Below are 25,348 nucleotides of genomic sequence, written 5' to 3'. Positions count from 1 at the left end.
TCTTCTGAGGTCAAATTCAGTGCAGTCCTGTCATGATATGTATCGTATCGTGACTTTGCTGGTGATGCACTGCACTTCACACACATATATACACACACACACATGATATTTGTGTTTTTAGTTTTAGGCGTCATCCCCTGTTAATTATAAGGCAGAGCAGGGCAGGGCTTGTCCCGTGGTGAGGATGTGAACTCTTGTGTGAAAACTGCAGAGTCATGTAAAATGGGCCCAGATCAATTAGACGTGTTTCTGCTCGACTGCACATGCTCACGATGCTAACTGGGTTTTTACAGGCAGAGAGAAAGAGAGCCAGAGCGCTTCGCTGTGTGTCGCCACGCAGAAGGACTGATTTAATGCTATCAGTGCACAGCACCGAGCTGATCGCCCACAATCCTTCTGCACCCTGTAATTCAGTCACAGTGACCCCGGCCAAAGGACTCGGTCAGAGTTCTGATGGACTGATGTTAGGAGCTAGACACCAGCATACATACAGTCTTCTGCATATACTTTAGCACATATTAACAGCATATCTCCTGGTTCCATGTAAGAATGAAGAAACAAACATTCAAATGGAATATTAGTTCACTGCATACTAGCTACTACTGAGTATTAATACTATTTAACTGCTACCTCGTTTTCACATTATCATTTCTCCTGACAATTCAGTGTCAAGTAGAAAGTGGCATACAGGTTAAAGTAGAATATTAAAAGGAAATTTTATTTAATTTATTTTCAGTTTTTTCATTAATTTAATCAGTAATTTAATCATTTAATTTAACTTGCATACATAGTTGTTTTTTTATTTTATTTGTGTAAAAATAAAAATGTCTTGTCTGTGGGAGTTTGTTTTCACCATGGGATTAATTTTTTTTTACATTTATTTAACTCAGAATAAGAAGAAGATTTTACGAGTTTAATATTTAATTTCAATATTTTTCATTTTATTTGTGTAAAAAATTATTTTTAAGAAAGAGAAGTTAAATACTGTGGCTGAGCATATTGCATTGTGTTACATTATTTCATGCAGTGTGCAAAAAACCCAGCTGTAAACGTAGTATGCTAGTATGTTATACTAAACATATCCATTATGATTTCATTATTTTCACCATCAGCACAGACTGCCATTACCATATCAATATTCTCACACGACATCCAGTCATAAGGAAAACGTTTTATATTATATAAGAGTCAGTTCGAGTCCATCTGTGTTTCTCAGTTCCCATAGTTATTCTGTTCTCAGGCAGGTCATCTGATCTGAACATCACAGACCTGTTTATAAATGCCTTTATGAAACCGGATCTGTCAGTAGCAGACAGGGATGGAGTACACAGAGAGAGACCATATCGCACTGGTTCTTCCCCGACTCAGATCAGAGCCAAGGCTCATGGGTTTATCTGACACGAGCAGCAGGCAGACGTGCCCGTGTGGATTGGCATAAGGTGGCACCCTGAGCTTCAGCAGTCTCTGCAGGACACAGAGCAGACATTAAGAGCTCATGCTCATGATGTGTACTTGGGTTCACAGGCAGAGAGAAGGAGAGCCAGAGCGAGAGCAGTCTGCAGACTTTACAAAACTTTCCATACAGCTCGTAAAATAGCATGTTCGGAAAATAAATATGGCTGCAGCCATAATGTGCCATGCTGTCTGAACTGGAGAGGGTCATTGCGGGTAACAGAGAAGAGTGTGTCATTTTTTTTAAAGTTCATTTTTGTAAAAATGTAAACGTAATTTTTTATATCGGGACATTTCAACATTTGAAGAACTTGCTAGCATTCAAGAGTCAGCAGTCGACGTTTTAAAATAAATAGAAAAAGAACGGTTTTCTATTTAAACTATTTCTATTTATTTTAATCAGCTTCATTAAATGTATTATAATGGGGAAAATTTCTAATTTTAAGGACAGGAATATATCAGTTACATTTAAAGCTTTTATTAATATTTTGAATTATTTTTTCATTTTAAATTTTCTATTCTTAGTTTTAGATAAACTTTTAGTAAAAAATTTTTTGATATCTTAATTATTATTATTTTCATATTTCTATTTTCATATTTTATTCTTTTTTTCAGTTTTAGTTTTAATTATTTTTGTATATCAAGTTAAGCTAAACTGAATTGCCTTGACAACTAGCTAATAATATATAATATGTATATATTCATATTTTATTTTATTCAGTTAACATTTATTTTATTCACATTAACAATATTTTTATTGTTTTAGTTGTAGTTAATTATAATAACCCTTATATATTATAAAAAATATAAATTATTAAATCAATTATTTAAATATTTATTAAGATATTTATTAAATCCTAATAATATTTAAATAAATTTTCTATATATTTACTTTTAAATAAGTCGTTTCTATAATCATTTATATTTAATAGATTTAAAGTGGGCGTTAATAGAAAATTACGGTATATTGTTTTATCTTATTTTAAAATATTCATTAATGCAATTATTTTTTTTACATTTTCTGACCATGTCATTTTTAATCAAAACTTCATCTCAGTCTTCCAGTAAAATAACAGACTCTCTCATATATATTCTCTTATATATATTTTAGTCTTACAATCCATTGGATGTGCTGCATAATACAGAAGAAAGGATCTATTGCTACTTCATAACATTGTGATTTTGATCTGGTCAAATTTTTCATTGCTTATTTTAATGTTTAGTGCCTTGCTTTAAAAGTTGTGGACACAAATGTCCCTCCTTTATGGAATGACACACAGCCATTCAGCCCTATTTGAAGAGCTCCACATCCCCCCTTCACTGCGCACAGCAACAGTAATGAGAGCTTTACATAAGTTTCTACTATTTTTTTTTTTTAATTATTATTATTGGGCTGTTACTCTCATAGACTTGCATAACTTTAGGAGGCCTACACAAGGGCTGTATTTCTTTTGTTTGGATTTCATCCCAAATTTCAAACATAAAAAAAGGCCTGGCTCAGATCCAGTCCTGGGTTCTGTGGGATAGCCTTGAGACTTGGTGGCGGAGAAACCAAACCGGAGCTTTCTTTCAAACATACGTCCTGCCGAGCGAAGAAAAAAAGAAAAAAACACATTTCATGAAGGGATGTGAACCGGCTTTGTTTACAAAACCGTCAAGACTTTCTCAACCTTTGCTGTCCATGCTTCACGCACACTGCTTTAGATCTTCAGATCCTGTTTTACACATTGATGAATAGCTAGTTGTATTGACGTAGTTGTGAAGTTTCCTGTAGGAAAAAACTTAATCTCTTTTATTTCTGGTAGACAGCAAATGTAGTCTTATGCTATAAATGTAGGTCTCCTGCTTCTCCGATGTTTCGTTCCTTGTTGTGACATTATTAAAATCTCATTTATGTGATGTGAATATGAGCATATTTAAATTTAGCATATTGTTATTCGTATATCAGAACTACAAGATATAAATTCAGAATTCTGACTCTTTTTTTTTTACATTAGAATTCTGAGATTACATCTCGTAATTCTGTTGTTGTTTTTTCGTAATTAAAAAATAACACCTTTTTCTGCAATTGCAAATTTTTTATCTCAAAATTCCAAACGTTCTTACAATTCTTAGAAAAAAAAACAGAGATATACTGTAACTCAGAATTGTGAGAGATAAACTTGCAATTCTGAGAATAAATTAGAAATGAAAATAAAATAAAAATAATTTTCTCACAATTCTGAGTTTACATCTGGCAATTCTGACTTTTCTCCTAAATTCTAAATTTACATCCCACAATACAGAATTTTTTTTTTTTAAAAGAGTTTTTTTTGTCTGCAATTGTGGGTTTCACAATTCCACTGTTCTCATAATTCTGAGAAAAAGATGGAACTGAAAGATATTAATTCAGAATTCTGTATTTTTCTCACAGTTCTGTGTTTACATCCTGCAATTCTGACTTTTTTCCCCCCAGAATTTTGAGATCTATATAGTAATTCTGTTTTTTTTTCTGAAATACAATAACATAACATTTTCAGCAATTGCAAGTCTTTTATCACACATTTCCAACCATTTTCCAAATTCTTAGATAAAAAGTCAAAAGTGCAAGTTATAAGCTTTAGCAATTCTGAGAAAACAAGTCAGAATTCTGAGTGTCACAATTGATCTCACAATCGTTTTTTTTTTCTGAGTCTCACAATTGATCTCACAATCGTTTTTATTTCCTGTGTCTCACAATTCATCTCACAGGCATTTTTTTTTCAATTCTGTCTTTTTTTCCAGAATTGTGAGATATAAACTTCTGAGAAAAATAAAATAAGAGAGGCTGAATTGCAAGATGAAAACTTTTCTCGCAATTCAGAAATTTTCTCCTCATAATTATGTTTAAATCTTACAGTTCTGTTTTTTTACTTCCACAAAATAAATAAATAAATTCATACTTTTTTATGTAATGGTGACTTTTTATCAGACAATTTCAGCTGTTCTCGCTATTCTAAGAAAAAATTATACATTCTGTGCATTTTCAACATCATATTTACATCATGTAATTCAGATATTTGGGAGATAAAAAGTCGCAATTACCTTTTTAAAAAAATTAATAAATAATAAAATAAACTTCCATAGGATAAGGATGAAAAGCCCCTGTGTTTGTGCACGCTCTCAAATGGAGTCTATGCATTGGGCTGTACTCATTTGCTAGCATGTGTAAAAAAAAAAAATATATATATATATATATACACATACACACACACACACACACACACACACACTTTGTCCTTTATGTATTGGAATATGTACAAATGTAATTGAGTAACAGCAGAGGAGGTGTTTATTAGTGAATTACAACTTAACAACTTTGCACAAAAGTCATACGAACTACTTTTATGGGGGTTTTTGGATCCCCTCTCCACTTTTACTTTCACTTTATGGAAAAGAGCATAATTTTAGGAGAGACTTCTGAGACAAAGTCTGATTTGCTTCAGGAAGTGATTTGAATGAGACAAAGCGGGACAGGGGGAGGTGTCAGGGCAGCATGAGCCTGAAACGCACGCGGACGGAGCGACGTGACAGACGTGTCTGAGAGGTTCTGTCTCCGCTCATGCCATTGCTGTGTCTAGGGACGGCCCTGCGAGGGGCTATGCACTTTCTCCAGATACACGTGACATGTTGTCCCCGTCTCAGTCATCCCTCCTCTCTTCTGCTCTCTTCTCACCCTGGCTGTCTCTCAGTGTTTCTTATCTTATTCTCTCTGTCTTTCCTCTGACTGAAATGAAGTGCACACATGGATATAAACACACACACGCTACGCTAGCACCAGCACTCTAGTGTCAACTACGACAGAGGCATGAGTGAAGCCAGGGAATGTTTAACTTGTACAGCTTGGAAGAAATTAGTTCACTTAATGTATACCACATGTGCTCTACCAACCTGAGATGAGAATATTTGTGTGTGTCTGAACTTTCAAATCTGATGTAAAGCAGTTCCTAATACATTTTTCTGTCAGCTGGATTGTTTATTTTGAACCCTGTTTGTACATTTTCAGATTACTGGCCCAGCTCTTCCCAAAACGCTAACTAACTAGGTCAAGCTGGCCCAGGAGTTGCAGACAGAGCATTAAAGGAAACTGAAGGTCAGTGGGGAGGGGATGCTGTTTCGGGGGTCTGATCTTGCTGCCCAGGGTGAGGATGAACTCCTTTCTTTGCTTCCCTAATTTTATCCTCACCCTGCGCCCTCCTTACATTAACCATTTCATTAAAGTCAGCATTCCCCATTCAACTTGCATGCAAGTGGTTTTACGCTACCAATTAGGCATCCAAAGACCAAGCAGGAATGTTGGAGCCCACAGTTAATCATAGAGGACTTCAACCGTTAACAAAGCTTTGGTTTTCCATCTTTATAAAGTTCAGGATCTGCGTAAGTTTGTTGTGCATGAGTCTGTATATCCTATTGAGGTTTGGTGTGGGGAGGATGATGACCGGTTGGTTTTTGATGGACTGTGGTTCAGTCTGGCCCTAGTCAAGTCTCATTTTGGAGAAGCGCTGCACCAGGGGAATGTGAGAATCAGTCATTTGGGATTAGGACGCATCTGTCTTCAGAGCAAGAAAGACACATTCAAGCCAAGTAAAAGCTTTGGTGGGCTGAATTAATTGCACCACAGAAATGTAAAAGTTTTAAAGCATTGTTTTAATCGTCAAGTGAAAAAAACAATAAAAAAAACTACAATAGACTCTTACATAATGAGGAATCATTCTTTTCATCTCATATTAAATATGTATATATATTTCTTAGTTACAACAATGTTTTTTAACTGCGATTTTTATATTCCCAACTCAGTTTTCATGTAATTATGACTTTATAACTCACAATTTTCGAATTGGTATATTCTATTTCTATTTCATTATGGTAACTTTTTTCTCACAACTGTTGAGAAAATTCACAATGTTTAAAATTTCGCAAAGTGACTTACAATTTTGCAATTGTGACTTAATTTCACCGAAAAATTGCAAACTTATATGCCTTTACATCTCATTATAGCAACAGTTTTCTCGTAATTATGACATTGTACCTCACAATGTAACTTCAATTTTCGTAGCAATGACTTTGTTTCTCGTAAAAATGCGACTATATAATTTACAATGACTTTATATCTCATAATGGTAACGTTTAATTTTAGTTGTGGCTTTATAATAACATACCATGACTTAAAATCTCACAATTTCGAATGTGTTTCTCGTAAATTGCATCTGCATATTTTACAGTGCGTCTTTATGTCTCATGGCAACAATGTTTCTGATAATTACAACTTTATACTTCACTATTGTGACCTTGTTTTTAGTAAATTACCACCATAGCCTATATCTTAAAATGTGTTTTTGTATCTCATAATTGCAACTTTAGATTTCACAAAGCGACATTTTATGTCATCTCCCAACTGTGACTTTACTTCTTATTTTAAACAATATCTTAAATTTACCTTTTTATTTTTATTCAAAAGAGAAAATGCACTTTCATACAATTATTAATATTTACAAAGCGTACTGATAAGATTTCGGTTCTTAAAGCTGTAGTGTTTTAATCTTGCACAAGAAGCAGAGTCATACGGGTGTGGAAAGCCATGAGGTTAGCAAATAACGTGAGATTATTTGCCCACTTTGATGACTGAAATAAGTTATGGCGAAACATTTACTTTATGCAAACTGCTGAGTACTTTGTATCCTGTCTCTGCCAGTTATCTTGAGATGGCAAAGGGCTGAACTGAAATCATAAATCACGTGCGGTGGAAATTCCACACTTCAGTTCACGAAATGTAAGAAATTCATTGTGAGAGAGAGGCTGAACTTTGATTTTGTAATCTGATTCTTTTAGCCTAATTGTGGGGGTCAGTTCAGCTGGGTCAGGGTCCCTAGATTTAAATCAACAGCTAAAACTGCAGATGACCCAAATAGCCAGCATTGCTTTGTAAAGAATGGTAAATACTGGAGGAGGTGATGGGGGATGGGGTTTCTGACGTCAATGAGCCTGTGCCAGAAATGTGCTTGTGCATGTGTGTGTGTGTAAGCATGTGTACGTGGGTGTGTGTAGGCATAAACGCCTGAGTGTGTGTACTGTTTCCATGTGAGTGTCTGGGAGAGATAACATACAAATGAACCATTCTGTGACTCTGTGTGTGTGTGTGTGTGTGTGTGTGTGTGTGTGTGTGTGTGTGTATTTGCTCCAAAAGCTGCATTCTCAGCAGGGAACGCGGTCAAATTTTAAGTACACCCTACTGGAATTTGAGTAGACAAAGCCCATTTTTCCTGTTCTAAACAAAACCTGCATGACGCAGGATTACACCATTGGAAAATTAAATTGTTTAGAGGGATTGTTGTTACACTAGATGTGCTAACACTTCATCATAAGCTAAACTGTAATTGTACACCACTTTAACCTGTATAACTGCGTGATACAATCCATCTGATAACAAATGCACACAACATTTTTTCTGTAAACATCGGCTCCAAAATGACACATATTTTAAAGGGGTCATTGAATGCTACATTTTTTTTTGTTTTTAAAACTCGTTAAATAATTTCCCCTTACTGAAATCAAGCCGATCTCAGATGTCTGTCCCTGTGACGTCACACATACAGGCCCCTCCCATGAGAGTTTGATTGACAGTGGCATTTTAGAACAGACTATATATATATATATATATATATGTATAAACAATATTTATATCAAAAGTAACTAATTTTGCTATTTAATTTCTATTTTGTTTAAATATTGTATAGAAAATCCAATAAATGAATAATATATACATGCATATCATTTTATAATATGTTATTACATTTATTTATTTTATAGTTATTTTTTATATCATTAATTCTTAAGGCCCATTCACACCAGGAACAATAACTATAACGATAACGATATAAGCGTCCACACCAGCGAACGATATCGTCTGTGTATTCTAAGTGGACGCGTGTCTGCTGCTTTAAATTATCGAGCTCATTACAGCAGGATTGATTCTGATTGGTTGGCAATGTTTTTATCGTTCATCAGAAAAAAAATTGTTCTGAAAGTGATTCCAACGATATCGTTTCTCTGTGCCTTTATCGTTATAGTGGTGGTGTGGACTCCGGTATTCTTTAATATTGAGAACGATTTTTAGAACTATATCTTTCTCGTTAGCTTTATAGTTATCATGCTTGGTGTGAACGGGCCTTTAAGCTTTCATTTGTTTCCATTTTATTTATAATTGTTTAGGGGGAAATTTAGGGCTTGCAGACAACACAATTTGAAGGCTATTTTAACAAAAATCACATACTTTATGGATTAGGTGAGTTACTTGTATCTTGGCAATACATTCTTTAAATATATATATATTACATATTTTTTAATTATAAGACATTTGAATATTTTTTTTAAATATACAAATATGCAACAATATTTAACATTTTTATAATATTCTTACATTTAAATGTTTATTTGTATACTATTTTAGCTAAATAAATTATATAAATACATAATTGCCTGGATATTTAAGATGCCAATTTAATATTAAATAAATAAATTATAAGTGGTAAAATATTTTTTTAAATATACCAATAAGTGGTATTATACTTTGTACTTAAATATAAATGACTATTTAGATGCTATTTTAACTAAATAAATTATACCAATACATACTGCATGGATATTTAAGGTGCCTAATGTAATATAAAAATTCTAAGCGTTAAAACTGTTGTTAATTGCAGAAGCACAGATTAGCGTGTGAAAAAGCACAGGAAGCGAGGATGGCTAATTACACGGCGATAAGGAGTATCTCATTTCCAGAGGAAATGTGTGGAGGCTATTTGTGAAAGGATCTGTGCATTCACACAAAGAACAAAGAAGTAAAGAATTTCAACCAATCTGACTGCTGTGTCTTTCATGCATTGTAACCATGCTTTTCTGTTTGTTAACTCTGCCAAATACAAAAACATACAAAAGCAGCTAAAGACTACTAAAAGCATTTGCTATATAAAGATGAGAAAGCTGACTATAAGCTCCCTTAAATGGTAGTTCATGGAATTCATGGGAGGTCAAAGCTCAAGGACCTGCAAATCTTACCACATGCAAGACTAATGATGCGTCCATTCAGCCTTCAAACAACATGAAAGCAGCACTTGTGTGACAGGAAAGCAGTTGTGAATCATGACTCACCTACAGCATCTGTGCCATAATACTCGGAATACACAATTGTTTAATCACAATAGAAGGAAAATTGACAGAAAAAAATGTTTTTTATCATGAAATTAATAATTAAGGACATTTAAAAGAAAACTCAGACAGCTCCTCCAGATCAACCTGGGGTCAAATGCCTTGCTCAAATGATCAATAATGAAACATTGACTCTGTGCCAGATCTAAGTGAGCTGCCTATCATAGACACACCAGCACGGTTAACTATATATGAAACTATAGTGAAACTATATCAGCATCCACACCAGAAGACAATAACATTGTTCATTATAAGTGTGCTACAGTTTTTTTGTGTGCTGATTACTACTGTTGAAGTTGTGTGGGCTCTGGCTGTCAATGTTTTTATCGTTCATCAGCTGGAAAAATGTTTTTTTTTTTTCTGAAAATGTTTCCAACAATATCATTAATTTGTGTTGTTATTATTGTAGTTATACTCTTCTTCATGCTCATAGTATTAGATTTATAATGAAATATATATACATATATAAATAATATATATATAATAATGAAATATATATACAGGTTATAGACAAACCTGGAAACAAGTTACATCTTAGCAGTTATGTTTCCATTGACCTGAAGTCAACTTAATGCCTGAAATATTTTTTATGTAAACAAAAGCTTATTATATTTTCATTTTTTACCTTACATATAAAATACATAATTAATACTCCCTAGTGACTTTTTTTAAGCTTTTACTTGTCTAAATTGGACTACAGAGGTTGTCATGGACATTAACCTTTAAATGCATAGCATACCTTGGGTCTTTAGTGAACCGGGACGTTATTCATGTCATTCAAAGTTGTATATCTGTTTACTTGTAAAAAGTGGAACAATTTTTTTTGTAAAAGGTGCATAAGGTTGCTAGTGACCCGAGGTACAGTATGTAATAATGTAAATAGATTTTTCCTGCTCAACAATATGTAGTAATTATTGGTGAAACATCCATGCATTTAAGGGTTGAACGTCATTACACTGAACATGTAAACTCATTTACTTACTAGTTCCCTTACTTACTTAGTAGGGTTACTTAGTATCTCACACTTGCATACTATTCTGACTCAAAGTTTGAAGAAAAACTTTTTTGATGTTTTTAAGAGTTATCAGAAGTCATTCGAACTTGGTATAGTTAATTTAAATCTTACCTTTAGCTATATTACTTCTACCAATTCTATTTAGGCTTCGAAATTCATAAAAAGTTGTCTTTTAGATTATCATGATGAACAAAAAGTGAAAGAGAGTGTTTACAAGACATCTTTTGCAAACTGAAAACATTTTATGCACTTTGGCCATTCATTTACAATTTAAAAAATTGGCATCACACACACATTTTCTATGAACCTGTCAAGCAAATCTGCAGACTGGCTCTGACTTTTGGCTACTATTGTTAAATTCTCCAGACCGTAAACTGGGGGAAAATCGAGACAAAATATTCTAGTGTTAAGAATCATACAGTGGAATAGTAGAAACTTAGTAAGGTCTGCTGTGTGTAACGTACATTATCAATAGTGCTATTTGCATGGCATGTTTTGCTGCCTAAAAATGACTTATATGGTTCTGAGATGCAGCCTTATAAGTGAGCTCCCTATGTAGACAGTCGGATTTGTAATGGTGTTAGCAATCAGGCTCCTATTAAAGACTGGTAAGCATTAAAGCAACATTAAACCTGACAGTTTGCATGTCCAATCGAGATCTATTTTAGCGTCTCCTGACCTGACCTTCGACACTTCTGACGATCCCTGATGTGTGAGAGAGTTACACGATTCGGTTTGAACTCTGACCTGTGGCAGGTTTTTGAGGTTACTTCTATAAAGGACATGTAAAGATCAAGGTGTTTTGCCAACTGACTAAATGGACCAGAACGGTTCTACTGGTTTATTCCAGTTCAGTTTGTGGGCCTCTCTAAAATGACATTGATTTAGCTGGTGCCCCACTTCCTTTGCTTGGCCACTTCCTTTCCAGTCAGCCACGAGCTGACGGGAACAGAGTGACGCAAGATTACCCAGAGCAGCGCTAAATGTTTTAGTGACTCATTGCTTGAGTATCAGCCAGCCTAATGTATGTCACATACAGGTTCCTAGTTCTCCTCCCTCACTACTAACAGAAACAATCATCCATCATGTTCAGCCTTAGGCAGCAGAGACAGATGCAGAATCCACCCCTGCAAACCGCATCAGCACGAAGCAGCTTTACATTGGAATAGGCTGACGATTGTGTCTGTAGGGCGGCACTTGATTTTAGCTCTTGAGGATTGATTGGATCGTGAGTCATTTGGTTAGAGTAAATGGGTTGGTGAGATCAAACAAATGTAATTTAAGAGGCAGAACTAGTCATTAGATTTTGATGACAGATTATGAAGATTTATGACGATGTTTTGTTTGTTTTTATTTTGCAATAGTAGGTACTAATGAATTGTGCACAATAAGGTTATTAACATGCATTTTAAGTTACATTTTATTTCATTTTTAGTCTTCTTTTTAAATGAAAATATTACAATAAACCTTTTTTTATTACTACACAAGTCTTAAAGAGATTGTTGACATGCTCCAATCCCATGCGACATTCTCTGCTAATAAAAAAAGAATAGGCTATATTCTGACAAACTAACTCAGTGGGGTCCAAAACAAACCACTGGATCCTATTATCTTTAACTGTTTGACCAAAATAAATAAATAAATACACACACATTGTTTTCACAATTCCTCATGTCATACTAATAAGAAATAATATTTCTTAATATGTCGAGAGCTGTAGTTCCAACCACCCAAGTTTGCGATGCGGTTTATGAATGTTTGCTGGAATTATGGTTTGGGGAAATTTCCATTTGTTTTACTATGTTGGTAACAATAGAACTTGCAACCATAGTTTCTTTAAAGAAAAAATGACAGTGAAACTGACCTTTACAGTAAGTCTTCTTAAAGGGATTGTTCACCCATGTTCTCACCTTCATTTTGTTCCAAACATGTATGACTGACTTTCTTCCAAAATAAGTTATTTTGACAAACTGTTTTTGTCCATGCAATAACAGCAGGGTCCAATCAAAACAACAGACCCCAGCAACCAACATTTTATCAAGTTATCTTCTTTGTCTTGCATAGAATACAGTCATACCGGTCTGAAGTGTCATGAGTAAGTAAAGGTCTAAGCTTTGACTGCTTTTCCTTCATGAAAATATGCAAAAATGTATTTTACTCAGTAGACCACAAAGACGTATTTACAGAAAAATTACTTAACGTACGAAAAAAGAAAACTAGAGGAGGAGCAGAGGAGCATCTTGGCGGCAGGGATTTAAAACTTTACCAAGACTCAAACTCACACAGGCAAAGACTGGATTTTTTCGAAAAGGTAGGGAACAATAAAAAAAACAAAAACTGTTCAGCCGGTTTATATATATATCGTAGATATATTATTTACCTGATATACTGTAAGATGCATTTGCTTTTGAGTCAAGCACTTTATTGTAGTACTACAATTATTACCTCTTCAGCGCACAGCGTGAGCAGGTCAAACTACAATGAAGAATATTAATAACTATGACTGGACTGTCACACCCATACCATTATAATGAGAAGACCATTATAATAAAACGCTGTGAATTTTTAGAGTTTAGCTGCCATGTTTCTGTACATTGTTTCATGAAGAACGCGTCCACAAAAGGAGTTTGCATTCAGAGCTCCGCAGGCACGTTCATTTGCATTCGGGCTCTTATGAGCCTATAAGTCTTAATATTAATGTTATGTTGTCTAAATAACAAAGCATATTCTACATTAAATTATGAGTTTAATCCCATTGATTAAAATCTTGCTATCAAATTCTCACTCTATTGGTCATCTTCAGCGCACGCAGCTCAAAACAGAAATGCAGAACATTAATAACTACTGTCATATAGCCTAACTTTATAATGAGAGCACTATTGTAAAAATTTTTAATTGTTAGGGTTTCGCAGACATTTAGTGTTAACTATCTTTTAATCAAAACATGATTATCGACTATCAGTCGAATATCAGCAAGATTTCGAAAATTCAGATTCGACTATGAAAATCCTTAGTCGGGGACACCCCTAAAAAAATTTAAAAGTCTGTCATCATTTACTCATTACCATGTTGTTCCCAACGTATGACTTTGTTTCTTCTTCGGAAAACAAAAATATATATTTTTTGAAGAATACTGGTAACCAAACTGTTTGTATGGACAAATAAAAAAAACTTTCTCAGAACATCTTATTTTAAGTCATACAGGTTTGGAAAACTAGTTTTTTCAAGTAAATGAACTTTTTCAATCATGAAATTGGGCAATAAAATATTTTACTCAGTAAATATAATAATGAAAATTAATATCCTGTAAAGGGTTGAGACTTGTAATAATAACTGTGTTCAATCTCAGCATGGTTACCTTGACCCCCCCTCCTCTCACCCTCCGTCCCCCAGTAACGCAGTGTTTGTTGATGAGGTTCTCTTATCATTGCTTCTCATTACGTTCAGGATCCCGTGTGCTTGTGGCGTCTTGGCCATGTGCACTTTGTACTTATCCTCCCACTCTCTTTTTCACATGGCATCTGCTCTGTCCTCCTCCTGCACCAATCGCGTCAGCAGCGCTCAGTCATCCGACCGGCATGAAGCACTGGAGGCGGTCACAGAGTACACCAAAACCCCCTTTCACCCTCCTCTTTCCTCCGCAAGCTCCTGCAACCACCCTGTTTCTGTACTAAAAGGCTTTAGGCACCTGTTTGAAATCCTATGATGTATTGTGTTATTCTGTTCATTGTATTCTATTCTATTCAAATCTGTGTTTTAGCATGTTGTTCTTGCCATAGTTTTATGAAATCACTGTAACATGCACACACTTGAGTGACTTTTTGCGCTATTTTTTCGCTTCAGATGCCTCTTGTGTATGTCTGAACAGCGTCTAGGCAGAAGTTATGATGGATGCAATGACAGACGGTTTGAGAAAGAAACAGGTCCACAAATAGACCCGTTTTCTGGATCCACAGGAGAATTCGAGCCCCACTTTACCACAAGTGCCTCTCATTTTGCTTGTGCCCCAAGCCAAAAGAACCACTGGGAAATTAAAACAGGAATTATTAGATCACCTACTAACACACGCAATGTAAAAAAGAAAAAGACACATGAATAAATACATATTGTTAAAAAAAGTGACAAAAATAGGGTAATTTCAGGGAAGACGTCTGGGAATTAATTCAGAAACAACTTCAATAGCAAGAGAGAGACAAGTTATTTGTTAAGTTGTAGGACTCCTCATGTTGTTTTAAACCTGTATGACTCGCTTTCTTCTGTGAAACACAAAAGCAGATGTTTAGCGGATTGTCCTGGCAGCTGTAGTTGAGCTCCAAAAGAGCAAAAAAGAATTCAAGTAGCATAAAAGTGCAAAATAATTTTTAAGCTATACAATAAGGAAAAAGCATTACATCATTTGTTCACCAATGGTTCCTCTGTAGTGAATGGGTGCCATCAGAATGAAAGTCCAAACAGCTGACAAAAACATCACAATAATCCACAAGTAATCCAGACGACTCCAGTCCATTAATTAACATCTGCGTGTTTGCAAGAAACGAATCCATCATTAAGGTGTTTTTACTATAAACCATTGTTTCTGGACAAAATATGCATCCATAATCAATAATAACACTTCCTCTAGTGAAAAAGTTTATCCCCTGTTGTCCTCTCTTCTCAAAATCCACCAACATAACTGTTCTGGACTGTTTTCGGTTGTAAATGCTGTTTGATCTGTGCATATTTCTCAACTGATTCAGACGGGATGACTTTTTCACTGGAGAAAGAAATATTATGGATAGTTTGATCTCAAAACCGGGTCCAGCATGCAATAACAATTACACCTAAACATCTGACCAATCGTCCCCTTGGAATTATAACGGTCTATCTGACATTTTTGTCAAAATTGTATTAATCACATATTCTTATTCTGTGGCAATTTATTTACATTATGTGATAGATTTTTTAATGTTAATCTAAAAAAACAAAAAGGTTCTATCTACACAGTCGACTGGAATGCTAAAACTGTAAAGCTCAATATCTCAAAACTACTCGGAATCCAGATAGAACCTTATAGTTCCAAGGGGACGATAAAGTAAAACCTTAATGAGATTTGAAAGCTGAGATTGATTTTTAGACTTCCAAACATCTCAAATTATAGCCTACCATTTTTACAGAAGTGTTCTTATGGAGTGCAGTTTTGGAGCTCAACAGCACCAGTCTCCATTTACTTTTGTTGTATGGAAAAAAAGCAAACACGACACTCAAAGTTTCTTCAAATTCAACAGAAACAAGAAAATCAAATGGGTTTGGAAAGAAATGAGAGTGAGTCAGTTTTTTTAATTTAAATTTTTTTAAATAATTTTTTCAATGAAACCAGTTTTCATTTTTAGGTGCACTGTCTCTTTAAATTCTGTCTTTGTACAACAAAAATACTATAGGTTAAAACATAATCAATCTTTCGCTCTGGAATCAAAATCAATGTTCTTTTTTCAGATTTTTAGTTTGGTACAGTATACCAGGTGCACAATAAACGCAACTTATATAGGTGCAAGAATAAAGTCCTCATGTGTTACAAAGAGCAGAGATTGAGCCCCATACAAAGATGAGGCCTCTGACTCCTCCAGGCTTCAGGTAACAGACAGCACTGAGATTACATTACTTCCCACAGGTTCTCACAGGAAGCATCATGTGACACACCGATATAGGCTGAACTTTTCCTAACCTAAATCTGCAATCTCACACAAAACGCGGCTCAGATCACCACACTAGTGGGGATTAGTGCAGGTATATAGTTTCCTAGTTCCAAGTATCCAACTAAAGCTTTCTTCATATGGACTGGTTGTAAATGACATACCAAAAGAGATTGGATTTCAGTGCTGTGTACTACTTTGAGCTTGAATCAAATTGAAGTTTGCTGCTTTGTGCAAGAGAATAAAAACTATAATACCTTAGTCTCCCTGGGGAGAACGCTGCTTTGGATAGACCTATTTCTTATTTTCAATTTATAATTAGCATTTTCCATTTTTAAGCTAAAGTTATAGCACACATTTGATCAACTTGAATTCACTTTAATTACATGTAAAACATAGTGAAACATGCGAAACATAGCTATTTTATAATAGTTATAATTGGATTTGTATGGAAACTAAAACACAGATAATGAATAACTAAAGCACACACAGACACACACACACACACACACAAATATATATTTTTAAGTGATGATACATATCTAGATTTATACATAAAAAGCTTGAATTTGGTTTAAATTGGCACTTTTTCTCATAATGCCATTTCAATCAGTAAAATTGACTAAAAATATTTACTTTAAGAATATTTTCACCAAATATAAATAAATTATAATTTTTTAAAACAAATTGAACTTTCCTTTTATTTTAAATTAGGTTTATTTATAATTATAATAATTAGCAGCTGTAGGCAATTTAAATAATTTTAGTACTTCAGCGTAAACTTGTTCGTTTGAGGTAATTCTATTTTTTTCATTCTGAGAAAAAATTGTGAGACATAAACTCATAACTGCCTTTTTTATTCTGTGGCAGAAACACAAAACAAAATTGTGAGATGGATGAACAATTTCAGTCAGTAAAATTAACTAAAAATATGTAAGAATGTTACGAAAAATACTTTACAAAAAACAAGTAAAGAATATTTTAACCATACAGATAAATAATAATAAATTAATTTAGCTTTATGTATAATTATAATAATTATAAGCTGTAGGTATTTTTAGTTGTCGTCATTTTAGTAAAACTAAAACTTTTAACTTTTAACTCAATTTTACCATTTAATATTATACTTTATTTGATTTCAGCTTTATTTCAATAACCAACAACTATTTTTAATAGTTTTAATTTAACCCTAAATGAGGATAGAATTTGAGTGAACCGTCCCTTTAAGGCCCTCTGACGTTGCTCCTTTTCTGAGTATTATTATAAATTACTTTTGGTCTTGAAATGTTATGCTAGTTTTCTGAAAAATAAAAGGTGTGTGCGTCTGTGTCTGTCGCTGTTGTGGTCATATGTGGGTGTTTGTGAGTGTGAATCACCGGGCCGTCTGTGTGTTTCCCCACTTGTTTTGTTTGGCAGGCGGATCACGTTGTGGCAGACGGGCTTTTTTGCCTAGATGACACTGTTGGCCTGTCCTTGAGACGACCTTGTGCTCACACATACACATACACACACACACACACACACACATACACACACACTCATACCTGTATGTGCTTTGTCCACTCCTCACCCACCGTGTGACTCCGCTTGCTTAAGTGAGTAGGCTTTGTTTGAATGTGGCAGCTAGTTAGTGTCTGACTTCCACGAAGCAGCGTCTGCCGTACAGGGGAGGATAAAGTGAGGGTCGCATCTCAGGTTACCGCGAGCAGATTAAAAAATAAACACTGCAAGAACTCGAGCCAGATGCTCTTTCAGGGGATTCAGACTTTGGCAAAGCTTACAATGCATTCTTAAGAAAATCTGCAGTGATACTGTGGAACAGTGATTGACTTAATCTAGCGTTAATACTTTTAGACATTATTCGTTTCGTGCTCTGGCTTTCTGTCTACACTACAAAAAAAATACAATTTCAGTTTTTCTAGCCTACTTAAAAAAGTTAACGTATAATTCATTTTATTATTTATAGAAGCCAGTTTCTATAACAGAATAAAAAATAAAGGTTATCATGACTTTCTTGCAGTTCTGAGTTTATTATTCAGAATTGTGAGATGGCAGATTGAAGTTGCAATTATTAAAAAATTTTTATTATGTGACAGAAAGGCTTCCATAGTTACTTGATGTTTTTCTGTAACAGTATTTTTCTTTTACTAATAATGTTTTTGTAAAATTTTGAGATGAATTTCTGCATCAGTTTGTTTTGTATAGTTTTGGTTTTTAATGAATATGCAACAGCGTATAGATATCTTATTGCATTATATATTGCACTTACAGTATATTAAAAAATACATATTTTTTCTAAACCTTAAATAAAAATTAAAACAAAAATTTCAATTGCAAAAAAAGAAAAAAAGATTTTAATAGTTATATTTAACAAATAACAAAACTGGTGCAATTAAGGCAAAAATGTAAATCATAATTTCCTAAAAACATCTCCCTTCTGTTTAGCTCTCAAATCTCTTTTGCTTTTAAGAACATTCAAAGGTGAAAAAATGTACAAATAAACAAACACATATAAATCTCTTTTGTTTATCACTGAAAATGGGCTTTCTTTGTTTTATTTTTAAATTCCACCCCTATGTTGGAAGAACACATGGGTGGATTAGTGACTAGAATGAAAGCAGTTTATTACATGTTGATGCAAAATATCTATTGCAAATAAACATTTCACAAACCAGATCTTGTGGCCGTGCAGAGTTTTTATGGTATTTGAGCGAATATGAAGTGCACTGAATGCGCCTTAATTCACACCCTGTGGTGTCTGAGTATTGCTTCATCAGGAGAGCTATTGACTGGAGAACTGATGGCTGAGGCAACATGGCCCCAGGCAGAGAAACTGACTGGGAGATCCACGGGGAGCCTAGGAATATTGTGCACTAGGAGCAGCCGGCTTCAAAGTAGGCTTACTGTGCATTATTAAAAGCCTCCTCGACACCTGCACAGTCGACCGGAGACACAACAGATACGTGGTGAGGGCAGAAACACACTCGTGTGGGCGAATGCATGAACGTATACATCCATACCAGCATGCACACACACACACACACACACACACACACACACTTAGAGAGTGCAAACACTGTGCAGGTGCGAGATAAAAATATGGTCAAGATAGAAGTGGAGATGCAGTCAGGGGTAGACAGACATGCTAATTTAGTCTAGTATGCAGACACGAACTATGACATTGGCCAGTTTATAATGACTATATCATATAATTACTATATTTTGCAATAGGCAACTAAATGAAGCACATGTTTATACTGCAAAGAATTATGGGGAATTATGTTACATTAAGATTTTGTAGTCTAGACGTGAGGATGTCCAAACTCAGCCTGATGAATATAGTCTACTGAAAACAAAAGGAGAGGGGTAAAATTAAATTCACTCTTGGGTTATCCAACTACTTTTTTTTATTGTTCTTGTTTTTTTTTTGCCAGAGCATTGCTTTATGGTTGCTAGAGTATCCTACTTGGTTGTGTTTAATATGTATTATCTATGATAATATCATAATTGCTGTTTTAATGATGTGCGAGCTGACAATATAGAGTATGTATGAGTATGCAGTTTATTTATACTATATACAAAAAACTTATAATCCAACAACATTCACTGTGTGATGAAACATAAGAGTGCAGTTAAAATTCACCTATTATTCTATAAATTTGTGTCATGGCAACCCTAACAAGATTTTAGCATGGTAATAGATTTGATCTTGGTGAAATAGATCTGTAAAGGTGGAGCTGGGGAGGTGGAGGGTTTCAGAGGAACTCTGAAACAATACTACGAACTGCTCTAGTGAATGCTAACCAGACATTTAAATGTAAAGCAGTAACCTCATTGGCTGTGTATGCAACATGAACCAATCAGCTTGTGCCATGTAGTTCAACGTTGTGAGCAGTGGTTGACCGATATATCACCAATGCCAATATATCGGCTAATATTTGGCCTTTTCAAATATCGGCATCCACGGATAAGTTTGTATGCTTGGGCGATGTGTTTGAGGCGAGACAGTTATTTTAATGACGTGCCATACTTTTATTTTGACTGAGAACGGCAGTGTGTAAACACACAATGCTCAAATTCTGCCTTTTGTTTACAGTCGTTATTAACAGTTCTGTCTAATACAGATAGACGTTTGTTTAAAAATCTGATAGAATGGTTAAACAAAGGAATTAATGTATACAGAAAGTATTTTAACGGTTGCTTATATATTATTAGTAATAGAAAGGCAAACATTATTTTTTATATAATTTGTGCAATTTAATTAATGCATTTATATAATTTTATATAATAACCATTTATTTTCACAAATCTTGCAAACTTAGTCGAATACATCTGTGAGATCTTGTGAAGTGTGCATTTGTATCCAGCATGACCGTGTGCTCTCTGTGACGGTCGGTCTGTGTGAACTGAATGCTTTAAAACTTTAAACTTGTGATTTCAAATTATGCTGCGCTTTATGCATTTGCCCACTGTCATATTCATGTCATATTCACTGTGTGCTGTTTGTAAAATGAGTGTTGCTTTATTTGAAAAATATGATTCCCAATGCACTCAAAATTCCCAGAAAACTAAGTTCCCTGTTGGTTACATTGTTTACTTACTTTTTAATTAGTATATTTTTGTTTAATATTTATTTCATTTATTTACAAGTGTTCACGTAAACACATTTGATTATGTCTTAGTGAATGTAAGCAGTAGGGAGAAATTGTTTCAGTACATTGCATCCATTGCAGCTGTGCATTTGGTTTTAAAGGGACAACAGCCTTATTTAGTTGCTATTGTCCAAGTCATTGATGTTAATCAAGCATCAAAAGAAAAACTGAAAATCACTCACTGATCTTGATGGAAAAAGTTTAGTAGCCCTAAAGATTAATCTAAATGTATTTATAGAAATAAATGTCTGCCTGAAAGAATGAAGAATATGGTAACAATTTGCTATAAAAAGAATGCATAATTAGCCTATATAATCATTGGTATTTCATTAAAACGAAGACCATGTTCTTGTTCTTTATGAGAAGTGGTTTTATTTAATTTTAACATAAAGGCATGTTGTGTGTCTCCACAGTTAAATCTGTGTCTATCATGATAAAACCTAATATCAAACCTATATAATGAGTTTGGAAATTTTAAAGAAATGCTTAATAAATGCGCTGTAAATGCAGTAGATTTTAGTCTACTAAATTTACTATAGATTTAGTAGACTAAAATCTTATGATATTTAGTTGACTAAAACTGAAAACAATTCAGATAACTAAAATATGACTAAAACTAAATGGCATTTTAGTCAAAAGACTATGACTAAAACAAAACAAAAATTTGCTGTCAAAATTAACACTGATTTATGCAATATGATATAGTTAAGCAATATCACATAAGTAAGAGTACTCTTTTTCCTGAATATCAGTGCTTGAGCATGATCGCAAACGTGATATTAATTTTATAATACATTTAAAAAAACAATTTCATATTGAGAATACATATTGAGTACATAATATTGAGAGTACATTTTAGACATGTGTTTTTTTTTACTGTTTTGCTACTGAAAATAGTTCTTACATTTGTGCCTGTCAGAGCAACACTGCAGTGTTTTTTTCAAATCATTTGAGTCAGTCATTTGAAACCTTTCACTTACAGATAGCTACAGACCTGTTTCTCTCCTTCAATTCATAGCGAAAACCCTTGAAAGAGTTGTTTTTAACCAGGTATCATTGTTTCTTTCACAGAACAACAAACTGGACGTTAACCAGTCAGGTTTTAGGAGTGGCCATTCAACTGAGACTCCGCTACATGGCCTGCAGATTGCAAAAGCTGATTCTAAATCATCAGTTCTTATTCTGCTGGATCCATCTGCTGCTTTTGACACTGTCAGTCAACAGATCTTCCTTTCTGTCCTCTCTTCACTGAGCATCACAGGGATTTCACTTCGCTGGTTTGGATCATATATCACTGGTAGGTCTTTCAGGGTTTCTTGGGGAGGGGATTTATCTAAAGCACATCAACTGGTCACTGGGGTTCCTCAGGGATCAGTTCTTGGACACCTCCACTTCTCCATATACACAACATCACTGGGTCCCATCATATAGGCACGTGGCTTCTACCATAGCTATGCTGATGACACTCTATCTCTCAATTCAACCAAATGATCCAACGTTAGCTGCACAGATCTTAGGCTTCCTCCCAGACATCTGGGCATGGATGAAAGAATATCACCTACAGCTCAACCTGGCAAAGACTGAGCTTCTTGTCTTCCCTGCCACTCCAACTCTACAGAATGATTTCACAATCCAGCTGGTTCTTCTACAATTACCCTAACAAATTCGGTCAGAAATTTTGGTGTAACCTTTGATGACCAGCTGACCTTAAAAGATTTCAAGGACTGCTCGATTTTGCAGATTTGCATTGCACAACATCAGAAAGATCAGGCCCTGTCTAACAGAGCATGCTTCAAAACTTTTTGTCCAGGCCTTTGTCATTTATAGGCTGGAGAACTGCAATGCTCTTCTGGCTGGACTTCCATCAAGGACAATCAAAGCTCTACAAATGATTCAAAATACAGTGGCACTTCAATGAGCCCAAAAGAACACGTTACACCTCTCTTTATCTCCTTGGACTAGCTTCTGGTTGCAGCTCGATAGGGTAATCAAGTTCAAGACATTGATGTCACTGGCTCAGCACCCGCATACTTCCACTCACTACTACAAATCTACATCCTCTCCAAAGTCTGAGATCCACTAGTGAGCGACGTCTGGTGGTACCACCACAGAGAGGCTCAAAATCACTTTCCAGATCATTCTTGTTCACAATTCATTTCTGATGAAATGATCACCCCACCCCTATCCGGAATGCTGAATCCCTGAAAAATTTCAAGCAACTACTGAAAATCTCTTTCGAAGCTCATCACAAAAAAAAAAAAAACTTTGTCTTTCTCTTTATTTATTCCTTCTCTTTCTAGTTTGTGCTTATTTGAACATTGCCTAAAACTTGGTATTATGAGCACTTCCTGTGTCTGTTTGCCTCTTTAAGAAGAATCGCTTTATGTATCCCCCAATTGTAAGTCGCTTTGGATAAAAACGTATGCAAAATGACTAAATGTAAATGTAAATTTAAGTCAGTGATTCAATGATCCTTTCACAAAGACATTTGCTTGTTTCATCTCTAAATGAGTCAGCTGTTTTGAACAAATCATTTGAATGAATCATGCAGTGACTCGCTCATCAAGACATTGACTTGCCGCCACCTACTGGCAGTTTTAGTTTAATTTATCCATGACAGGTCTCCTTGCCAAGGTACCAACACAAAAACACACTAAGTAAAATATTGTGTAATTATCATCACCAGGAAAAAAAAATTACTATAGATATCAAGATACCATTTTCCCACAATATTATGCAAATCTATTTGCTATTTGGTTGCTAGGTTCTTCTCTTTGGTTGCTCTATTGCAAGAGTGTTCTACCTACTGTAATTGCAAAATGCTAAATGCATACATCATTTTAGAATTGACATTCTGTATTCAATATCTCTTACCTTCAGTAAAGTAAATTATACTACTAATAATAAAGAATATCTATTTTAATTATTGATCTGTATATAAGACTATATTTCAGTCTGGTAGTTGAGAAAAGACTGAGGACCTGTAGTCTAGACAACATGACATTTTGTATTCAAGTGGGCTATCAGATTATATGTGGACCGTCCTGTTCAGACACTGAAAAAAGTATTTAAAAAAACAGGCCTGGTATTGATGTTCTCTCTCTGTGGACATATGAGATTACAGAAAGATCAGATAACACGCCCTCACTCCATCCTCCAGGAACATAAAAAAGACTGTCCAACCTCCACCCATCTCCGTCCATCAATCTCTCTGCATTTCTCTCATATTGCCACACAAATCAGCACATTTGAAACCCAGCACTGCATGAATAGGAGAAGAGCAAAAAAAGAGGGTAGCTCACATCCAAACTCACTCCCCCATTAAGAAAATCTATAGCGGATGCTTGTATACTTCAACAATGAGATCTTATGAATAAAGCAGGAGGTGGCTCATCTTAATGGCTAAAAGGGTTTTTATTGTCATACTTTCCCAAAGACCCAGACAGTGTTGCATAAACACACTGATCATTTTCTTTTTTCTTTTTTTGCTAGCAACATATAAATACCAAATATTTCATCATATTGCAGATGTTTTGTCTCACGCCACAGTCCTGCTGAGAAACCGCCTTTGACTCATAGATAAACAACAGGTTCAAGAGATAAAATATTCTTTTTTTCTACATAGGTTTCAGAAGCATGTTTTTAGAGATTTTAGTAATTATAACAATTAGATTACAGAGTACATATTTTCACTTCAAGCCAAATAGATGCTAACAAAAGTTGTTTCACCCAAAGAAAGAACAGTATTTTGCTTTCGCATTTTGCATTACAATCTGTTTTCATCGTTCATTTTTTGAAGCATGAAGAATTAGATCAATTACATCAAACTGCATTAGTTGTGCCAAATGTGCGTTGCACAGAACAAACCTAAGCAGTTTCAGCATTTCATTCAGCAAATTTTTTTTTGTTTTTTATTGTATTCTTAAGTCACACTAAAGCGATGAATTAAATTGACGCTCCTATTCATAACCTCTTGTTATGTACTTAATTGTGAAAAAAATACATGGTCTAATTTTATGTTTTAGCAAGCAGACCAATGTTTCTAAACTTACTTGCTTTAAACGCCAGCCAAAGCCTCAGAAACCAGCATTTAAACTAGATTGTACCATAGTCATAATCATTATGCAGTCTTCTTTGCATACTGTATAACTACTGATTTAGAGCGATTAGCCTGTTATAATTTCCCAGCGCCTGGAGGCTTGCTCCTGCTCAATTTGATTTTCAAATGAAGAGCCCATTGCTGGAAATAAGTTCTGTAAAATGAGCAGCCATGAACACGGCCAGGAGTCTTGAACTGTCATTTCGCACAGAGGAAATCCAAGAGGGAAATGTACTTT

General features: G+C 34.7%; 1 long non-coding RNA gene across 2 annotated transcripts in view; it reads left to right on the top strand.

Moving 5' to 3' along the window:
• LOC113043402 (uncharacterized) overlaps positions 1–24,962 on the top strand; it is a 54,637-nt gene extending 29,675 nt beyond the window's left edge. For both annotated transcript variants that reach the window (XR_003275728.1, XR_003275727.1), the window contains exons 2-3: positions 5,477–5,563; positions 22,083–24,962. This is a non-coding gene — a long non-coding RNA (uncharacterized LOC113043402). The remainder of the gene's footprint in view (positions 1–5,476; positions 5,564–22,082) is intronic.
• Positions 24,963–25,348: the final 386 nt, after the last annotated feature.

The sequence above is a fragment of the Carassius auratus genome, chromosome 25, assembly GCF_003368295.1.
Source record: "Carassius auratus strain Wakin chromosome 25, ASM336829v1, whole genome shotgun sequence".
In the NCBI taxonomy this organism is placed as follows: domain Eukaryota; kingdom Metazoa; phylum Chordata; class Actinopteri; order Cypriniformes; family Cyprinidae; genus Carassius; species Carassius auratus.
Note: the sequence above shows the minus strand (reverse complement) of the source record. Positions and strands in the feature narration are given on the sequence as shown.